We start from the raw sequence: 19,006 nt of genomic DNA, 5'->3' as shown, positions 1-19,006 counted from the left end.
AGTACATCGTTAAATATGACGTACTTAGCATCTTTCAGTCTCAGGTTCCTTTTTTCCTTCGTAGAAAGGTGTTTCGGACAATCTTCATATGTCAAGAAATACGCTACATCTGCAAACCAGGAATCTTGTAGAGCAACAAATAAAACTAAAGGCAATTCCTCTGTCACCTCCTTCTTACTTTCAGCGATCAGCCTACACAAACCTTGCCCCCTCACCAACTTTGTGGTTCGAATGTCTAAATCAAACTCCTGAGCTTTTGATACCCAAGAAGCTTTTTCATTCATTCCTATGTCCTGCTGCGTTAGAATGCTCTTGACAGCTGAATGAGGTACAAAAACCATGGCGTGAGAATGAAGAATATAATACCTGAACTGTTTCATTGCCTTTACGACCACATATGCTTGTTTTTCAATTATTGAGTATTTAAGTTCATTCTTTTTCAAAGGTACGCTCATGAATGCTATAGGGACCTCATCATTATTATCATTCTTTTGTAGCAAAACCCCTGACATAGTGTTCTCTGATGCGTAGTAGTAGATGATAAAATCTTTTTTGAAATCGAGATTAACCAAGACAGGTGTCGGACCAATTGCATCTTTTATTTAGGCAAATGCCTTTTTCCCCTCCTCGCTCCATTTGAAAGATTGTTTCTCACTTATCAAGTTCACAATATATCTGGTAGTCTCAGCAAAGTCCAAAATAAACCTCCAAAGAAAATTCACCCACCCAAAAAAGGATCTGACAGCATTCATGTTTGATGGCAAAGTTAATTGTTGAATTGCTCTTACCCTTTCAAGATCCATTTTCACCCCTTCTTTAGAGACAATATGACCGAGCAACTTACCCTCTATGACTCCAAACACTGATTTCTTGGGGTTCAAGGATACCCCATTCTCGCGACATCTCTACAACACTCGTGTCAGGTCTCGAATGTGATGTTTCCTTCTTTTCGAGAACACTATCAAATCATCCAGATATACAACAATGATCTTATCCTTTAAGTGACCGAATGACAAATCCATAGCTCACTGAAACATTGCTCCTGTGTTGATTAATCCAAAAGGCATCCGGTTATATGCAAATGTAACCCAGCGAGTAATAAAGGCAACTTTGTGTTGATCATTTTCCTGAACACTGATCTGATTATATCCAGAAAACCCATCTAACATGGACATCATCTTTGACCCTGAGACAGTTTCCAAATGTGATCCATGGCCAACAAGGGATAATTGTATTTTAGGCTAGCTTGGTTTAGATTTCTAAAGTCGATGCAAATCCTTATTTCCCCATTTTTCTTTCTGACTAGTACAATATTTGTTATCCATGTCGAATGATGGATGGGATATATTATTCTAGATTTTAGCATCTTGTCTACTTCTTGGAATATAGCCTGTGCCACTTTTGGATTAGAGGTTCGAAGCTTTTGCCTGAATGGGCTTGCTCTGGGCTTCAAGGGAATCTGATGCTGAAATTTTCACTCTATGAAGTTCTTAAGGTCGTCATAACACCAACCAAACATGCCCTTAAACTCTACCAGGAGATTAATGAACCTCTCCTTTTCTGCCGGTGTGCAACACTTTCCCAAATTGATACATTTAGGTTCATTCTCAGTACCAATGTTGACCTTCTCATAGCCTCCACTATCCTGAGCCTCTCGAGACTTGTTGCCCTTATTATTTGTGTAGGCATCATTATGGTCAAATAAATGTTCCAAAGAAACCAGTCCTCTAGGAATCTTATTTCCTTTCAATTGCATGATCCCATCAGGTATTTTCTTGGCTTGTTCAGGCAAAAATTCTTTGCATTCTGCATCAGAGCCTTCAAAATATATGGCAAAAAACATATCCAAACCTTGCATAAAATTATTTATTTGTTTATAATTCTCAAATACCTGCCATGAGTCAGAATTATCTGGAACACTGGGTCGATATATCAACTCTATTATGTAAGTTTCTTCAGCAAATTCAGGGTGTGGGACAAGCAATGAAGCTGCGACTGCCAATGAATCTGCTTTTGAGTTCAATTCCCTAGGTATTTCCTCAATGGAAAATGCATCGAAACCTTCAATTTTGTCCCAAACTCTATTTCTATAGTGCTTCAACCTTTCATTCTTGACTCTAAACAATCCCCTAACCTGCTTAATAATGAGTTCAGCATCTCCTTTAACCCACAGGATCTTAACCCCAAACCTTTTAGCTTCAACTAAGCCTAACAATAAGGCCTCATACTCTGTTGTATTGTTGGTGTTTTTGAACTCTAGTTTAAAAGAAAAAGAAATAGGATTGTTGGAAGGTGGTATCGACACAACTCCAGTGCTAGATCCTAACGTTGCACAACTACCATCGAACTCCATTAGCCACAGGCCTTCTTTTTCTTCATTTTGGGATGAATACCCATCCACTTCACTGTCAAATAGAATCATGTAGCTCCCAAATTGACAATCATGGTACAAAATCTGGGCCTTAGGGTCATCAGATGGGAAAACAGTGAATTTGGACTTTGGTTCAGGTTGCAGGATGACTCGTTTTCCAACAGGGATTGTGGCTTGGGACCAATCCATTTTGATTTCTCCACCTAAGTCTCTACAGAAAGTACCACTTAAAAGCATATTGTAGCTGGCTAGGATATCAGCTATTAGAATTCTCAACTTGATCCTTTTATCCAGGTGAGAAGCAAGAACTACTTGAGCATCTTTGATTTCACCTAGTAGAGGAATTTGTTTTGAGTCCATGGAATAGCATCTACCAAAGGTTTTGGTCAGGGAAAACCCCAATGCTTTGGCTATAGCGGAAGGCATTATGTTATCAGATGCACCTAAGTCAATTATACAATTACTCAACCTATGACCATTAATGAATAATGATATATTAAAGGGCTCTAGTTTCGTCTCAAGAAGGGGAACATGATCATCTATTTGAAGAGCAATAATTTCAGGCATTTTTTCACAAACCGGGGAATGAACTGACTCATTGCTATGTAAGGGCAAAAAGATATTTATTGACTGTTGCATATCATTAATCTATTGTGTATTATTTCCTTTCATGAATTGTACCAGTCTATCTAATTCTTTAGGATTTAATTTTAGATACTCAGCAGGTGTGATTTGAATTTGTGAGGACTTGCAAAATTCTACTATATCAAAGGAACTTTCTTTTTTAACAGTATTTAAAAATAAAGGTTCTTGCAATTCTTGATCATTTTGATGCAACTTTGAATCCATTTTTGCCTTTGAAGGCCATCGTAGATGAAGAAGAAGACATTTGGGGTTTCACATTTTGCTGATTTCTTCTGAGCACCGCACATGAAGGATCCTCCAAAGTAACCAAAATATCACCGCATCTTTCTGAATTAGACTCATACTCAAGAAAATGGATTTCAGAGTCACCAGGTTGCTTTGGAGATCCCTCTTCACCCCATTCATTCGAAGTATCTTTAAAATTCATCAATTGTGCATACCGTACCATCTCAGGGCAAGAACTGCCATCATGTTCATCAGTTAGGTGAAATACACACTTATTTCCTTTAGTAGGAGGTGCTTCATTTGTTAGTCTTTGTTGAGCAGGAGGTAACTGCATTGTCTTATTACAATAGCCTGGAAACTGGTTCACATTCCTTCTAGGTATATCTTGGTAAGGAGATCAGTACAAGGTACTAGCTTTGGGAATTTGTCTTTTAAGGGTGATCACATCATTCATTAACCTCTAGATAACAGGATCAGAAGAGGAAAAAGAAGAAGTTGAAGGTTGAGCATTGGGTGTTTGTACTTCCCTTTTCCATTTACCTGTTGTATATAGATCATCTTCCAACTCAACTACAAGGGTTTTGACAATATTTAGATCTGCAACTCTTTGCCTACGGATCAAGAAACCTATTTCAGAAGGCATAGAATTAATAAAAAACACTTGATAATTATCATCTGAGGGTTTTTGGTTAACTAGAATCTTGTGCAAGATCTTGTCAAACTTTACCCCAAAATCCCTTATTGATTCAGGAATTTCCTTCTTTAGCTGGGCTAATTGGGCTAAAAGGGAATGTTCATCCTCTGCTACCTTAAACCTTGCTTCAAATCACATTTTTAGATCCTACCAGGTCATTATCACACTATTTGGTAAGTGATAAAACCAATCTGTTGTTGCTCCAGTTAGCATCTAAACGAACAATCTCACTGCAACATCCTCATGTTGAACTACTATTACTCCACAGGCTACATTAAAGGCATTCAAGTGTTCATTAATATTAATCTTTAGATCGCCACTAAATTTTGGCAAATGATCCCTAGAACCCTTTGGTAAGGGGTTAAGATTCAGACCCAAGTTCAACGGACCTACAACCGCCCCCCAAGGATTATTCACTGCCATTGGAAATATGATATTGAGGGGAGTAGGGTTTACTATATTAGGTAGAATTACACCATGCAAGGTGAGAGATTAACAAACTGAGGACATAGGTGGTGATGACGATGAGGAAGGAGGCCTACTTCTTGCCCTTCTTTGAGGTGAAAAGGTAGGTTGAGAATCTAGGTTTTGTAACTCCAAAAAGACAGAATCAAAGACCCCTTCCCTTCTTTGGGACCTACTATATCTCCTTGACTCCAGACTTGCAACTAGGCAACCGATTTGATAATTCAATATCCCTAGCAGAGTTGCCAAAAATCTGTTGGTAAACAGATTTGTCTCTTTCTTGAAATGCTTACAATTATCTTCTTTAAACAAAATATGACTCCATTTTACCCGTTAGAAAGAAACAAATATAACAACAGTTGGAAGAATTAATGAAAATTCAACCTCTCCATTAGAGGGCAGCTCCTCATATGATTTACAATGAATTTATTATATAATTGATAGGCTAACACTTTTAACCAGAAAGCATTGAAAGGCTTCAACATTTATCCATCAACACAAATAAATGCCTTCAAAAGAAATTGGAAAACACAGGAAATGTCTGAAAAGAATATTCAAAGGAGAGTTCACAAACTCTAATTCATAACATTCTTGTTGTATAAATTCAAAGTAAAAATCAGCAAAGACTAATGGTTTGATTGATACTCTCTCATGCCTCACAGGGCAAGGGGAATCAACCTGACTAACATCGTGTGAGTCATCCAACATTCTATAATAAATATGAACCAAAAGGAAATGCAGAGATAATTGATTATCTGGTTAAATTATGCCCACATAACAACCTAAGAAGAATTATCAATCTCAGAATGCACAGATTCAAAGATGTATCAACATTCCATTAATAATCAGTCATTACTTCATTTCACACAATACGTATCAAAAACTCTTCTATTTGTTTCCAAAAATCACTGTTTTTACAACCCTTCCAAAAGCAAGCTTTTCAGCTTAAATAGCCACAAGGCCATAGTTTTACATAATTAACAAATAACATTTACTTTCACTTCAGTGAAAGAAACCGTTCTGATAACACAAAAGAAAGATAAACTAATAGTCATCGAAAGGTCGACATTTCATTGCTACATAACTAAGTATCCACCACAACTGAGGAAGTTACGGGTTTGTCCTATTTTGTCAGAGATCCTCGTCATTCTAGGTGTGCGGTCAAAAAATTCAGGATAACTTGGAAATAGGGCAGGCCAATGTCAATGATCCTCTACTTCCACATGTCCATATCCATATTCACCTGCATGACCTTCACCTTATGAACCTCCAAGTGATCTAAACAGATAATGAGCATTGATGCAATACTTGCTACCTTCAAAAAGTCATCGGTAGTCAAATATTTTGTGGTCTAAATGGAATGAACTCTATCTTGAAAGACTTTAATCATGTCTGCAACTTCCTCAATCACCTTAGCTCCCTCCTTCATGAGTTGGATGTCAAAACATTTAAGATCCTCATGTATAGTGTCAATCAAATCAGTTAGTCCCTTAAGTAGCTTAGTGGATTCTTCATGGCCTTCCCCACTTAACCCTTTCCTTTTCCCAGGTGACTGTTTCCAACTCAAGCTCTTTACTCACAGTTTCTGCATCTTTCTAAACCTTGACCAGATCAGTAATATATTCCGATCCTTGTTGAATTATTAGATCCAGCCATTTGTTGAACATCTTCGTCACTACCCTATTCCTTTGAACTTGATCAAGCATCTTTTGGTTTGTTGGAGTTTTAGGATCAAATGACACTGGTATCTGTGACAATGGTTGAGGATTTGGATTATGAATAGCATTGATGTACTCTACCATCTATGCAACCATTTGTTTCATCTCTCTCTTGTCTTTCTCATCTTTCCAAGTCCTGGAGATTATCTTCTTTGTAGAAGACTCCAAATGTTTTACATCCATGGCCCTTGATGTGACGCCCAAATCGATTTTCTCCATAGTAAAATCTTCTTTTATGGCCTTATCTGCATCTCTCCCAGGAATAGGCTTGGCCACTTATGCTGCCCAGTGTCCTATTGTGTCATCAACATCAAGCATTGCTTGTGTTTTGAGATTTTTTGGCTTTGATGCTTTTCCTAGGCATTTACTAACCATGTCCTCTAATGGAATGGTGACCGGCACCACACTCCTTTTCTTGCTAATGGTGGCTTCCAGCCATCTTGGAGCATTGGTAGATCCTTTAGGTGGCGGAGTGACCTATGTATCTAGAAAGGTAACGATTACCGAAGCATTCATGGGATCTTGTTGAGTTCCTACCCCTTCATTTGTATCCTCTTCTTGTATCTCAAGTTCACTTTGGTCTTGTGGGTCCATTATTTGTTCATCCTCTTCACTGGGATCTAAATCCACCACGACCTATTGCAGAACAGCCTTGCTACTCTTCTTCTTGCTTCTTGACCGGGTTACTTGGGTGGTTGTAGGACTGGATGATGACCTTCCTAGCCTTCTTGGTAGTATTTTCTCTACAATGGGCTTTGAGACACCTGCAATATCAATAATTTTATTAGTGGCAAAAATAATAGATTGAACCAAGATGTGTGAATCACTTCTTGATTTGTGTGGGGACATGAACGCACACTCCTTCAATTTTAGTTTCCTCAACCATCTCTTTGTTCTCCTGACAACATTGAAGGTCCTTGTTTGAATGCTATCATCTCCTTTCATGTTCCAGTCAATTTCTAGAATTGGTTTCCCTTCAATCTCAATACTGAACTCAGGGTCCAGGACATCTTCCTCAGTATCTTCCAATACACCAGATGTATTAATTGGGAGCCTCAAGACAGATATCTGCCGCAAAGTGAGTCTTGACCACAACCTCTTTCTCACTTCATGCTCATCCTTGCAATTTTCCCAATAATCCTCCATCTGGGGTTCATGGCGGAAATGACTATATATGTTAAGGTTCTCCCTTGCATAACCTTTGCTATCAAATCTTTGCCTAGCTACATATGGCCGTAGATTCATTCTTTTTAACTCTAGTTCCAGATTCAGAGAATCTGACACTGATTTGCAGCTGTAATACCCAAGCTCAACAGTAAAAACCACCCCAGATTCTCCCTTTGCCCCTTGTCTTTTATCTATATGGGCTAGCTGTCTGCTCACCTTTGTAAGTACGAAGCTATCAAAGACGCACCTAGGCAATTTGAATGGTTGGCCTTCAAAACCACCTACCCATATGTAAGTAAACCTTGGAAACTGGATAAAGAAGCTGCCATAAATACTCACTAACTCCATAGCCTCTGTGGACATCCTTTTGTTGGCATCCCCCTAGAGTTCAACGGCCAGTATTCCCACAAAGACTCCATTCTTGTTCAACATATCTCTATTGTTGCAACAAAGGGTAAAAATCATAAACCTTCATTCCATCAAGCCAAGGTTCATTGGGTAATCCAGGCCAATCCCTTATGCAGGCTAAAATACAAAATAGGTAAGAAGACATGTATAACCCAGTGATACCCACAAAGTTGCTTAGTCCTTTGTGAAGCCTCTCTGCAATGACCTGAGACCAATCCAGAAATCTATCACTAGATAGAACTACTTGGACGAAAAAGTACCTCCAGTCTTCCCAATAGAAGGAATGTGAATTCCCTTTTACTCTATTTAAAAGCACAACAATGTCCCATACCTCAGTGATGAGGTGTTCTCTGGTTAAGGGTTTGGGTAGTCGTGATCCTCCTTTCTGAGCCCTCAAGGGCCAATTTCTAGAAATCACACTCCTGTACTTGCTTTTCTTCTTCGGGAAATAGGCATACGAATTTCCAATGGTCCAATCCTCATACTCCTCCTTATGCGGAATTCCCATTGTCGCCATCACTGTTTCCCTATTAATATGGACTAACACTCCACCATCACTACTTCTAATACATCTATTCTCATAATCATATATGTTCATACAAGCCAACACTAAATCTGGACACGGCGCGACTAATGGAAATGTAGCAGCTTCCACGAGACCACTCTTAACTATCTTCTCCATTAGGGACCCAGCCTGAGGATTCTTAGCCCTTTCAAGGAAATTCCTCAAATCCGTATGAACTAAGGAGGTGTCTTCCATTTCCAGCAGGATACTCACTAAACATGAGGTTCGGTCAAGTTTTGGCAACACAGACCTCATTTTTAACTATTTATTCCCTTAACCAAAAAATTCTAACAATAGTACAATATGCTACCCCAACAATTTCAGATCTTCCCCTTTCATATACTGGTAAAACTTCAGTGCACAAAGAAACACAATCATAGGAGAAGACAACTGAACTTACATGATAATACCATGAAAACTGGGAATTCTTCCGGAGAACAGAACTGGATTTACCTTCGGCACCTCCGATTAATTGAAGTTGGGCAGCTATGATCTTCTTAAATATGGAAATAAACTCAAACATCTTTCTTTAACCAGATGGGCAAATATCAATAGGGTTGCACACACTTCGTCATGATTTACCCAAACATGCGAAGCAACGGTGAAATGACAAACCTGACACCTTCTTAATTATCCATCACTTCCGCATAGGAAATTTGACATTTTCATGATTACTTTCCACATTTAGAATTTCAAAAAGCCGAATAAGGGAATATTCCTTCTTTTCACACCGCTTTTATTTCCACCACAAAGCTTTTCCGGATTAGTTTTAAAAGAACTTATGAACCTTGAACCACTTGAACACGAGGTTCAATGGTTCAAGTTCATTTAGGTAATAAAACAATAACGGTCAGTACATAAACAGCACCGGGAACGAGCAACAAAGAAAAAGGAATAATTAAAAACAAATGAACCTTGAACCTTTTGAACTGCTTGAAATTTTGGTTCAAGGTTCAAGACTGCATACCAACTTAACATAAAAGAAAGACTCGCGCTCGTCATAAAACAATACATTGCCGCAACCCACTAAAAAAAACATTTTTGAACCTTGAACCCTTGAACCGCTTGAACACAAGGTTCAATGGGTTCAAACCTTCAATGACCGAAGACCAAGTGAACGCATTTGAAAATTGGAGACCGGAACGACTGATTTCCTTTTTTTTTTCTCTTTTAGAATGTACTTTGAACCTTGAACCTTTGAAACCTTTTTTTAAGGTTCAAGTACAAAGAGAACAATTGACCCAATGGAAACAAAAGAAACAAAAATATAACCCGCAAATTGGAATATTTTATAAAAGAAAAACTTACGGGTGGACTAACAGATACCACTTGGTGTAGTCAAGGTAGAGAGATACAATGAAGAACATCCATGCCTTTCATCCTATAACACAAAACACCATGCAAGATACCAATAACCAATAACACAACACAAGATATAACTGGTAAACAGATAAAGAGCAACCTAACCGGTAGAAGCAACACATGATATAACCGGTAAATAGATAAATTAATCATTACAACCATTTAAATAATTACATATGCCTTCAGTGGCTACACATGCTAGACCGTAGCCCAGGATTACAAAACAATTCATACAACACAAATCTAAGATCCACAAATCTTCTGCTCGACAAATAGGTCTCTAATAATAGTCTGCATTGTTTTGCAGTAATCTGGACCTCAGTCCCCCCAGACTCGAATCTCTCTGGAAACTACATCTTCCCACGATCTCCTCTTCCTCTGACTGCTATCCTAAAAAATGAATCTCTAAGATTTTCCTTGATACCATCCGCAAGCAATGACATCTCGATCAAGTCAGCCAAAGACCAACCGGTTCATGGTGAAACATGTAAACGATAACATGTCGGCCCAAATCACCAAGAACGTCTTCAAATGCATAAAACTTCATCCGGTCCTCCAGAAACATAGGACAAGGCCCAAAACAACATCGGTCAATGATCCACAAGTTACAGAAACCACCCGCAACCTAATTCATCTTTGCTCCATACACTGCAAAACCAACTGGTAAGAACATACCAATACCAAGCCAATACCGGAATCGATGTCTCACTGAGATCAAATCCAAATGTTGGTTTGAACTACTTTAGTGCTCCTGCATCATAATCATGCTTATCATTTCCTATAATTTTATATTCATCAACTTATTCTCTCTCCCCATGTCCCATCCTCCTAACATTCCCACTTGCACTCTAATCCTTCATCAACCCACATAATCACTCCCCTTAATCATTTACGCATCCCTAATCATCTTGATTGGGGATGAGTCAACTCTTTTCCTTAAATGGCTTTCCCATCTCACCTTCCAAACCTTAAAAGAACCAATGTTATATCTTCCAATGAATTTCAAATGCCTTGAATCTCATCATGCCCCCTCTTCCCAAGGAATTTTTAATTCCTTCATCCATTTATTCTCCCCACACATTCTATTATCTTGGAATTTTTAATTCTTGTTGTTCTCTCCCAAGGAATTTAATATTCCTTCTTCTCTTCTCAAAGTACTTGGGGAACTCTTCCCTATATAATTGAGAAGTGTGGAGATAAGAAATGCCTTTATGGAAAATCTCTTGGATTTCCCACTGTGTCCTCTCAATCTTCTCCCAGCTTCTTTCAATCTTAGCCTTTCATTCATCTTCATTTTGGGCCCCTTAAATCTATAAAATGGAGCCTCCTCTCCTCACAAATCATCCACTTTAATTGTATTGTCTTGTTGTCCATTTGAGATGCAAAATTGCATATCATACCCCCATAATGCCCAAATCTCATTATCCATAATAATCCAATCCAAATCCCTTTTTTTGTATAGTGGAGAGCAATCCACAATCCACCTTCATAGGAGTAAATCAAGTGGAGCATTGGGCACATTTCCACTTCAATCTCAATTAGAGGAAGAATAGAAGATAAGGTATAAGGTTATTTTTTTTGTTTTGAATGGTTTATTATCTTTCATGCTCTGATATATTGCAACTAACTCTAACTTGGTCTTTCCCCTCTTCACTACCTTATACCAAATGATCTTGATAATTTGTATGCAATCACTTTAACATGGGGGCATACACTCCACTTAATTTTTCGCTTTATGCACACACCATGACATGTTTTGATACAAGTTACTTTGCAAAGTGAGCCTTTTGCTTTATAATTTGGTTTTTTTTTTATTTTCATGACTCATAGTAAGAAAACCTTACTAGGCTAGCAGTCATGATTCTCTCCCTCTTTCCTCTTTCTTATGATATCCCTTTATCTTGATATTGGAGTACTAAGATCCTAAAGTCCTTAAGGGCTTAGTGTGTCTTGTATCTTTGATGTTGTGAGGCCCTACCCCAATTCAGTTTGACATTTTCAGCTATTTGCATATTGAGACTATTATGGATGCTTTATTTTATGCATTATGGACTTAGAACTTATATGATTCCATGATTTGGATCACACTGACATTTGTTGATGTTTTATTTCATGCATGATGATTATGAAACTTTAGATATGTTACTAGAATAGAATTACATTATGATGATGAATGTCGTTATTGGAAATTTGCAGGATTTCATTTTGATGATAGAAAAATGATGCTTAGATATGAATGGTTCAATTTTGGGAAATTATGTTAATTGCTTATGTGAAATTGAATTTGAAAACAAATGAGAAATTGAATTATTGTTGCCTAATGTATGAATGTTTGATTTGCAATGGAATCTATGTATTTGATTATGTATAATTGTGATTATTTGGAGTTACTAATGTGTTAATTGAGATGCGCAGGAAAATTATCCATGTGACCATGGAATTTAATGGAGAACCAAGCCTAGACCAATGTGTGTTTGTTAAGCCGGGAGTTGTCTATTTGGAGAGACAACACCCCTCCCCTTGTAATGTATTTTATTTGTGATGTGTATAATGCTTGAGTGTAAAATTTAATTTATATGTAAATGTGTAATCCTTCAAGAGACATATTCCATGTGTAATTTTTATATTGTATTTTTGTTGTGTCACTTGACACATGTGCTGATTAAGTGTCATTGATGTTGACTTGTCTCTTGGAGGGAGTTTTGTTTCTACCCAAGCCATTCAAAAACATGAGTGTGGTCCCAAATTTGTCTTGGGTAGGGAGTCATGGGAGTGGTCAACTCAAGCTTGACCCGTAGGTAAACTTCAGTGGGGTTTCCAAAGGGTTTAATGGACTCCTAGGGTAAGTTTTTAGGCTTTTCCAAAGGTCCTAAGGGTATACCTATGGGTTAGGGGTGTTTTGCAACATGTGGCTTCTCCCATGTGACTATGAAGTCACTTCAAAAAGTGGTGTTTTCAAGATGCACGAAAATTGAACTTAGAAAGTTCTCCCTAGGATAGAGAACCTTTCCTTTAGGAGTTAAACTCTCTTCCCCATCCTCTTCCACCTTTTCCCTTTCCAATTTTAGGAATGTGCAAGAGTTTGGGAAGGGCAACCAATGGGAACTCACACCTCACCCAAGGGGTTGGGAAGTGTGTGAGAGGCCTTCTTAGGCAAGAATTTGCAAACTTAGTGAGCAATCACCCACTCTCCTTTCTTGGAGATTTTGCTTGTTTTTTGAAAAAGTTAGTAGGAGTTTGGCATTTTTAGTGGAATTTGGAGAAAGTTAGTGTGGAATTGGGCAGCTCATCCCCAACTAAAGTTAGCAAACCTTTTGGCAGAATAAGGTTGGTTACTTCTTTCTTCCTCTTGTTATGTTGTAAATGTTAGTTTGTGTTGTTTTGGTGAAAGAAAAGAGTTGCTTGTAAGAATGTGTATTATGAAGTTTTTATTGTTGAAATGTGTAGTTTCTCTTCTTTGTATTTTGTTTGTGTTCTTAATGTTTTGGGAGTGTCCAAGATCTCCTACTCTTGGGAGGGTAGGAAGGTCTTGGGGTGGAAGGAGTATGACAGCCATGGGTGAGAGGCTCTCCTTGTGGAGAGTGTTCTCAAGGGTGTCCTTGGTGACCCTTGATGCATAGCCTTGTGTATGCATTTTGGGGTCATAAGGGGAGTAAATATGGCCTTGAGCCTTTTTGGGGGGCATAAGGAATGAGGAAGTATTTTTGGTTGCATTTGTGTTGCCATGAGGTGGCTTATGTTGTATTGTTTTGGCATGCAATCTCCCCATAGGTACTTGGTCCACTTCCACCCATGGAAGAGTCACCATGAAAGTGGTGAATGTGTAGCTTGGGAAGGGATATTTGAATGTAAATGTGTTCCTATGTTTGTTGTGGGGATTGTATGTATGTAACCCGTCTAGTGCTTGGTTCTCCAAGCTCGGGGGTGGCTTCTAGTAAGCCTAGGCTGGGAGGTGAGCTTCCCATGGTCAAAATGTGTTTTATTGCAGGTTGCATGGGAATGGGAAAAGATGAAATAAAGAGCTATGTGGCTGATTTTTTTGTTGCAGAAAAATGTATAAAAATAAAAATAGGGAAGAAATGGAAGCATTCAATGTTGTAGTATTCTCCTTCAAAAAAAAGTTGTATTATTTTCCAAGTTATTATGTAGAGAGAAAAAAAAAGGGACATTGTTGGGATTTCATCCCATTTGTAAAAATGTTTATTTTGTATCCTTGTCTATTTGTATTTTATATATGTCAATGAATACTCATGTTTTTCCCTATTGGTAGTTTTGCAAAAGAGAATGAAATATATGATGTTTTCCTATCTTTGTTAGTTGCAAATGAAAGAAGTAGTATATTAGAATGTATGAAAATTTTGTGTTTAACAAGAAGGAGAAATAGAAGTATATTATTTTTCTTGTTGCTGCAAATAGATGAAACTAGGTTGCTGAAAACAGTCCATTATTTACCTATTTAATACTGCAAAAGAAATTTATTAAAAAGTCTTTTATCTTGATGTTTATTGCAGAAAATAAAACTGGTTAAAATAGTTCCTCTCTTTAAAAAAAATACATTTAGCTTTTAATATTTATAGCCTTTTAAATGTGGTTTGAACATTCTGTTTTATAGAAAAAGAAATATAATAGACACTGCTCTGTTAATACTATATAACAGCATGATAATCTTGTTAAACCAGTCTTTTCAAAAAGATTTATATATAAAATTAAATATATATATATATATATATGTATATATATATATATAAATACATATATATACATGTATATATAAATGATTTTTTACATTGTAAGTACATCCTGTTTATTCCTCAAGCAATCTTTCATAATGCCTTATATATAGATATATGTATATATATATGTATATATATTTATATATATATATATATATAAAAAAATTTATTTATTCCTTAAAAAAAAAGAGAGAATCTGCCAGTCATCATACAGTAAACTTTATACATTTTTTTTATTTTACCAGGTTATATACACCTGTATAAACATATATATATATATATATATATATATATATATATATATATATATATATATATATATATATATATATATATATATATATATATATAATAATGTTATTAAAAGAAAAACAACATATCATAAAAATCTGATCGTTTAACCTGGCTTTACAAAAAAAAAAGAAAACGAATTTAACATGAGGCGGAACGTTTTACACAATAAAACGTTGTTTTAAGAAAAGGGAAACAGCGCAAGGGAAGCGGCGGGGCGCGGCCTAAGGGCGGCGGTGCCCGCAGCCTGCGGGCGGCGTCGTCCGCAGACTGCGGGAGTCGCAGCCTGCGGGCGGGGCCGTCCGCAGCCGGCGGTGCCGTGCTGCCGGCGCTCCCCGCTCGGCCTTCACCCTCTCCCCCTCCGCCCCGTTTGCCGTGGTATTATCACGGTGCAACACAAAAGCAATCAGCGTGGGTTTGAAACGCTCAGCCTCCTCTCTCGGTCCCCTTCGCGCCGCTCCTCCCTGCACACAGCACACGCAGGGGTGGAAATAAAGAAAAAAAAAAATATTTAAACAAGTTGTTAATAGCGTCGCCCTAACCCTAGTTCGGGTTAGGGCAACGCCACATAAATTTTAAAGGAATAGGAATGTGTGTGTGCGCGTGGAGGGGTGGGGGGGAAAAGTTTTTAAAAAAAAAAGAAGATAAAAGTTTCATTCCCCCTTCTTTCTTTCGGGAATATAAATAAAAAAAAGAAAACCCATATGCATGAGGTTTATAGATAATATGTGAATAATTGTATAAAATATATATATATATATATATATATATATATATATATATATATATATATATATATATATATATATATATAAGCACCCATAAAATAATATCTAATAGAGACTGAGTTCGTTAATTGTTAAACTAAGACTAGCAATATTTGTTTAAGGTAGAAGGACTTTTATAAGAGAGGATTTAAATTCCAAGAGGGATTTAATTATTATATTTAACGGAAATCGTATATCGATTAGGTAATGTTTTTTTTTTTTATTAATGAATTAGAAGAATGGTTTATAAGAAGATTTTAGAATATTTAGGTAGATTAGAGTTTAAGTAATAATTAGGGGTGTAAACTCTAAGTTATTTGTAGGGCCAGGAGGGCCAATTAAATCCAAGGATATAAAGTATCTTTATACCATGGGGTTATATTTTAGTAAAGTGTTTTAATGACGATGTTAACTAACTTAAAATCCTAGTGGATAAGAAGATAAGAGAAATTTTAAAACGCTTAAGTTTGAAATTTATCGTTACACTTGGACTTTTAATTATTTATTAATGATGCTTAGTGGTTTCCCTTTTTGGGAGGAATATTTGCTCGTTGATAACTTAGTAAACCATGTTTCCCAATTGAGTTTAACTACTTGAATTACACAAATATAGTTAAGACCTAATCCAGAATGCATTATTTGTTTGAGTTAATCGCACTAGGTTGCATTAATTTAAATTAGTTAGTCGATAATTAGTTAAGTATTTTAAAAAAAAAAAAAATTCCGTTCGTGCCCTAAGAGTGGGCATGACAGATGTCTTGATGAAAGTTTTCAATGTAGACATTTAAACTTTACCGTGAGTATTCTTACTCTCATACTCCCACTAAAGTAGTGAAGGCCTGACTGGATCACTAATTCTACTCACACCCATCATTTATGTCACCTTTTCACTAGTTTTACCATCTTGACCGAGTGTTAGGTCCTGGAGACAACTGAGAGGGGGGGGTAAATCAGTTGTCAACTAATTTTAATCCAAAAGATAACTTAACCACCTTAATGCTTAATATCGGTAAACCGGTTAAGTATGTCGATAGACAGTGTTAATAGTTATTAGCTATACCAGTAAAGATTAATGCATGAAACATAAACACAAAGTCATCCACAACATTTGACACCAATATTTGTACGTGGAAACCCTGTAAGGGGAAAAACCATAGTGGGAAACCTTACCCACAATCAGATGATACTACAATAGATAGTAAGTGTACATAAATGGGGTCTGCACATGCAGAAAGGCTAACAGCCTAGAGCTCACTACTCAATCACAAAATGGGAGTCACACTCACTATGGTTGGATGGTTAAATCCAATAAGAATGTACTGTGCAAAATAGCATCTTCATATGCTAGATTCAGTACCGGTGTAATGCTGATATGCTTTCACAAAAACCTAACTTCAGCTTCAAATGATGTCTTCGTGTATAGCTCTACTTAATCTCGTATATACCTTCACACAATTCTTTTTCGCATTCCACACCTGATCTTACAATTAAGATCTTACATTTATACCATAACCTAAGACCAATTTTAGTAGGTCGGCTCTACAAGATATTACAATAAAAACATTTTACAAAAAATATAATGTCTGATGCAATAACCGATTGAACATGTCGGCTTAATGCATTTACAACAATAATTAATCATTTCCTTAGCGTGCCATGCTGATCTGGAAAAGATAAACCTGTCGGTGTAACCCTAGGTAACCCTGGACCTATTTGTCGGTAAAAGAAAATATGCAAATATGAATATAACAATGAACAAAACTCCAGGACAAGATGTCCAAAAGATGTCTTCGACATTACCAAGTGTCTTTCACATAATTCTGGGTGTCGATGATCATTATATCCTGTTGGTGTACCATATACCAGTAATTGTTCATTATTTACTTGCTTGCCGGTGAATGCTTCTGGATCTCGAAAGTGCTAGTGTTTTAGTAGGTGTTGACATCAATGACAAATCCATACCAAAATACCAACAATCTCCCCCTTTGGCATTGACGGCAACACAAGATAGAAAAACCATCAAAGTGCCAAAACAGAAATGCCAAATACCAACAATCTCCAAAAAGATTATAACCAGAAATCAGAGAGCAATAATCTCTTCTAAACAACAATTTCTCCCCCTGGGAGCAACATGTGTTTTCCAAAGTTTCCATACCAATTTCTCCAAAAGATAATGTGTTTTTCCATAGATATCTCTCCCCCTTTGACATCAAATGCCAAAGTTACAATAATACCAAGTTCATATACAAAATACCAACTACTCCCTCTGAGAAGTAGCTTCCTCATCAAAGACCAAAGTAAAAGATTTGTCTGTTAATTCTATCGATTGATGACAATCATCAACTGTCTAAGTCTCTATTGGTGGTGGTATGACTCCAAGCTGATCTTTGAGATATTCAAAAGTCTCCTTAGGCAAAGGTTTTGTGAAAATATCTGCAAGTTGTTCTTTAGTGTTCACATAAACCAGTTTTATCTCCTTTTCTTCAACTTTTTCCCTTAGAAAATTTAGTTTGATAGAAACATGTTTTGTTTTAGAGTGTAGTACAGGATTCTTAGATATATCAATTGCTGTAGTGTTATCACAATATATGATAATAGGTTCCTTGCATTTTACCTTTATGTCTTTCAACATTTGCTTAAGCCATAGTACATGTGTATAGTTAGTTACTGCTGCAACATATTCTGATTCTGCTGTTGATAAGGATGTACAACTTTGTTTCTTACTCAACCAAGAAACTAATCTCTTTCCAAGAAAGAATGCTTTGGTGGTGGTGCTTTTTCTATCATCCACATCTCCTGCCCAATTTGCATCTGTGTATGCACATAATTCAAAGTTTTCATCTCTAGGATACCATAATCCAAGATTTATAGTGCCTTGTAAGTACCGGAAAATCCTTTTTACTGCCGATTCATGATTTTCTCTAGGATTACTTTGAAATCTTGAAACAATATATACTACATTCATAATATCAGGTCTGGTTTGTGTTAAATACGGTAAACCTCCTATCATAGATTTGTATCTAGTTGGATTAACAGGTGTAGATTCATCCCTTTGAGATAATTTGTCATTTGTAGTCATAGGTGTGCTTACCGGTTTAGAATTCTCCATCCCAAATTTCTTTAGTAACTCTTTTAAGTATTTGGATTGACTCAAGAATATACCTTTGTCAGTTTGTGAAATCTGCGATCCTAAAAAGAATTTTATTTCTCCAATCATAGACATTTCAAATTCTTGCTGCATTTTAGTAGAAAATTCCTTACATAAACCATCTTCTCCTCCAAAGATTATATCATCAACAAATACTTCTATAATCAAGATGTCATCATTAGTTATTTTGTAATATAAATTGTTCCCTGCATTTACTTTAGTAAAACCAATCTTTAAAAGATACTTATCCAATCTTGCATACCAAGCTCTTGGGGGCTTGTTTTAGTCCATACAGAGCTTTCCTTAATCTGCAAACCATATCATTGTCATCTGTCAAAGAAAATCCATCAAGTTGTTCAATGTATACTTCCTCTTCAAGATCTCCATTCAAAAATGCACATTTAATATACATTTGATAAACTTTGTAGTTCTTGTGTGCTACAAAAG

Source organism: Cryptomeria japonica, chromosome 11 (assembly GCF_030272615.1).
Source record: "Cryptomeria japonica chromosome 11, Sugi_1.0, whole genome shotgun sequence".
Taxonomy (NCBI): Eukaryota; Viridiplantae; Streptophyta; class Pinopsida; order Cupressales; family Cupressaceae; genus Cryptomeria; species Cryptomeria japonica.
This window is presented reverse-complemented; position numbering follows the sequence as displayed.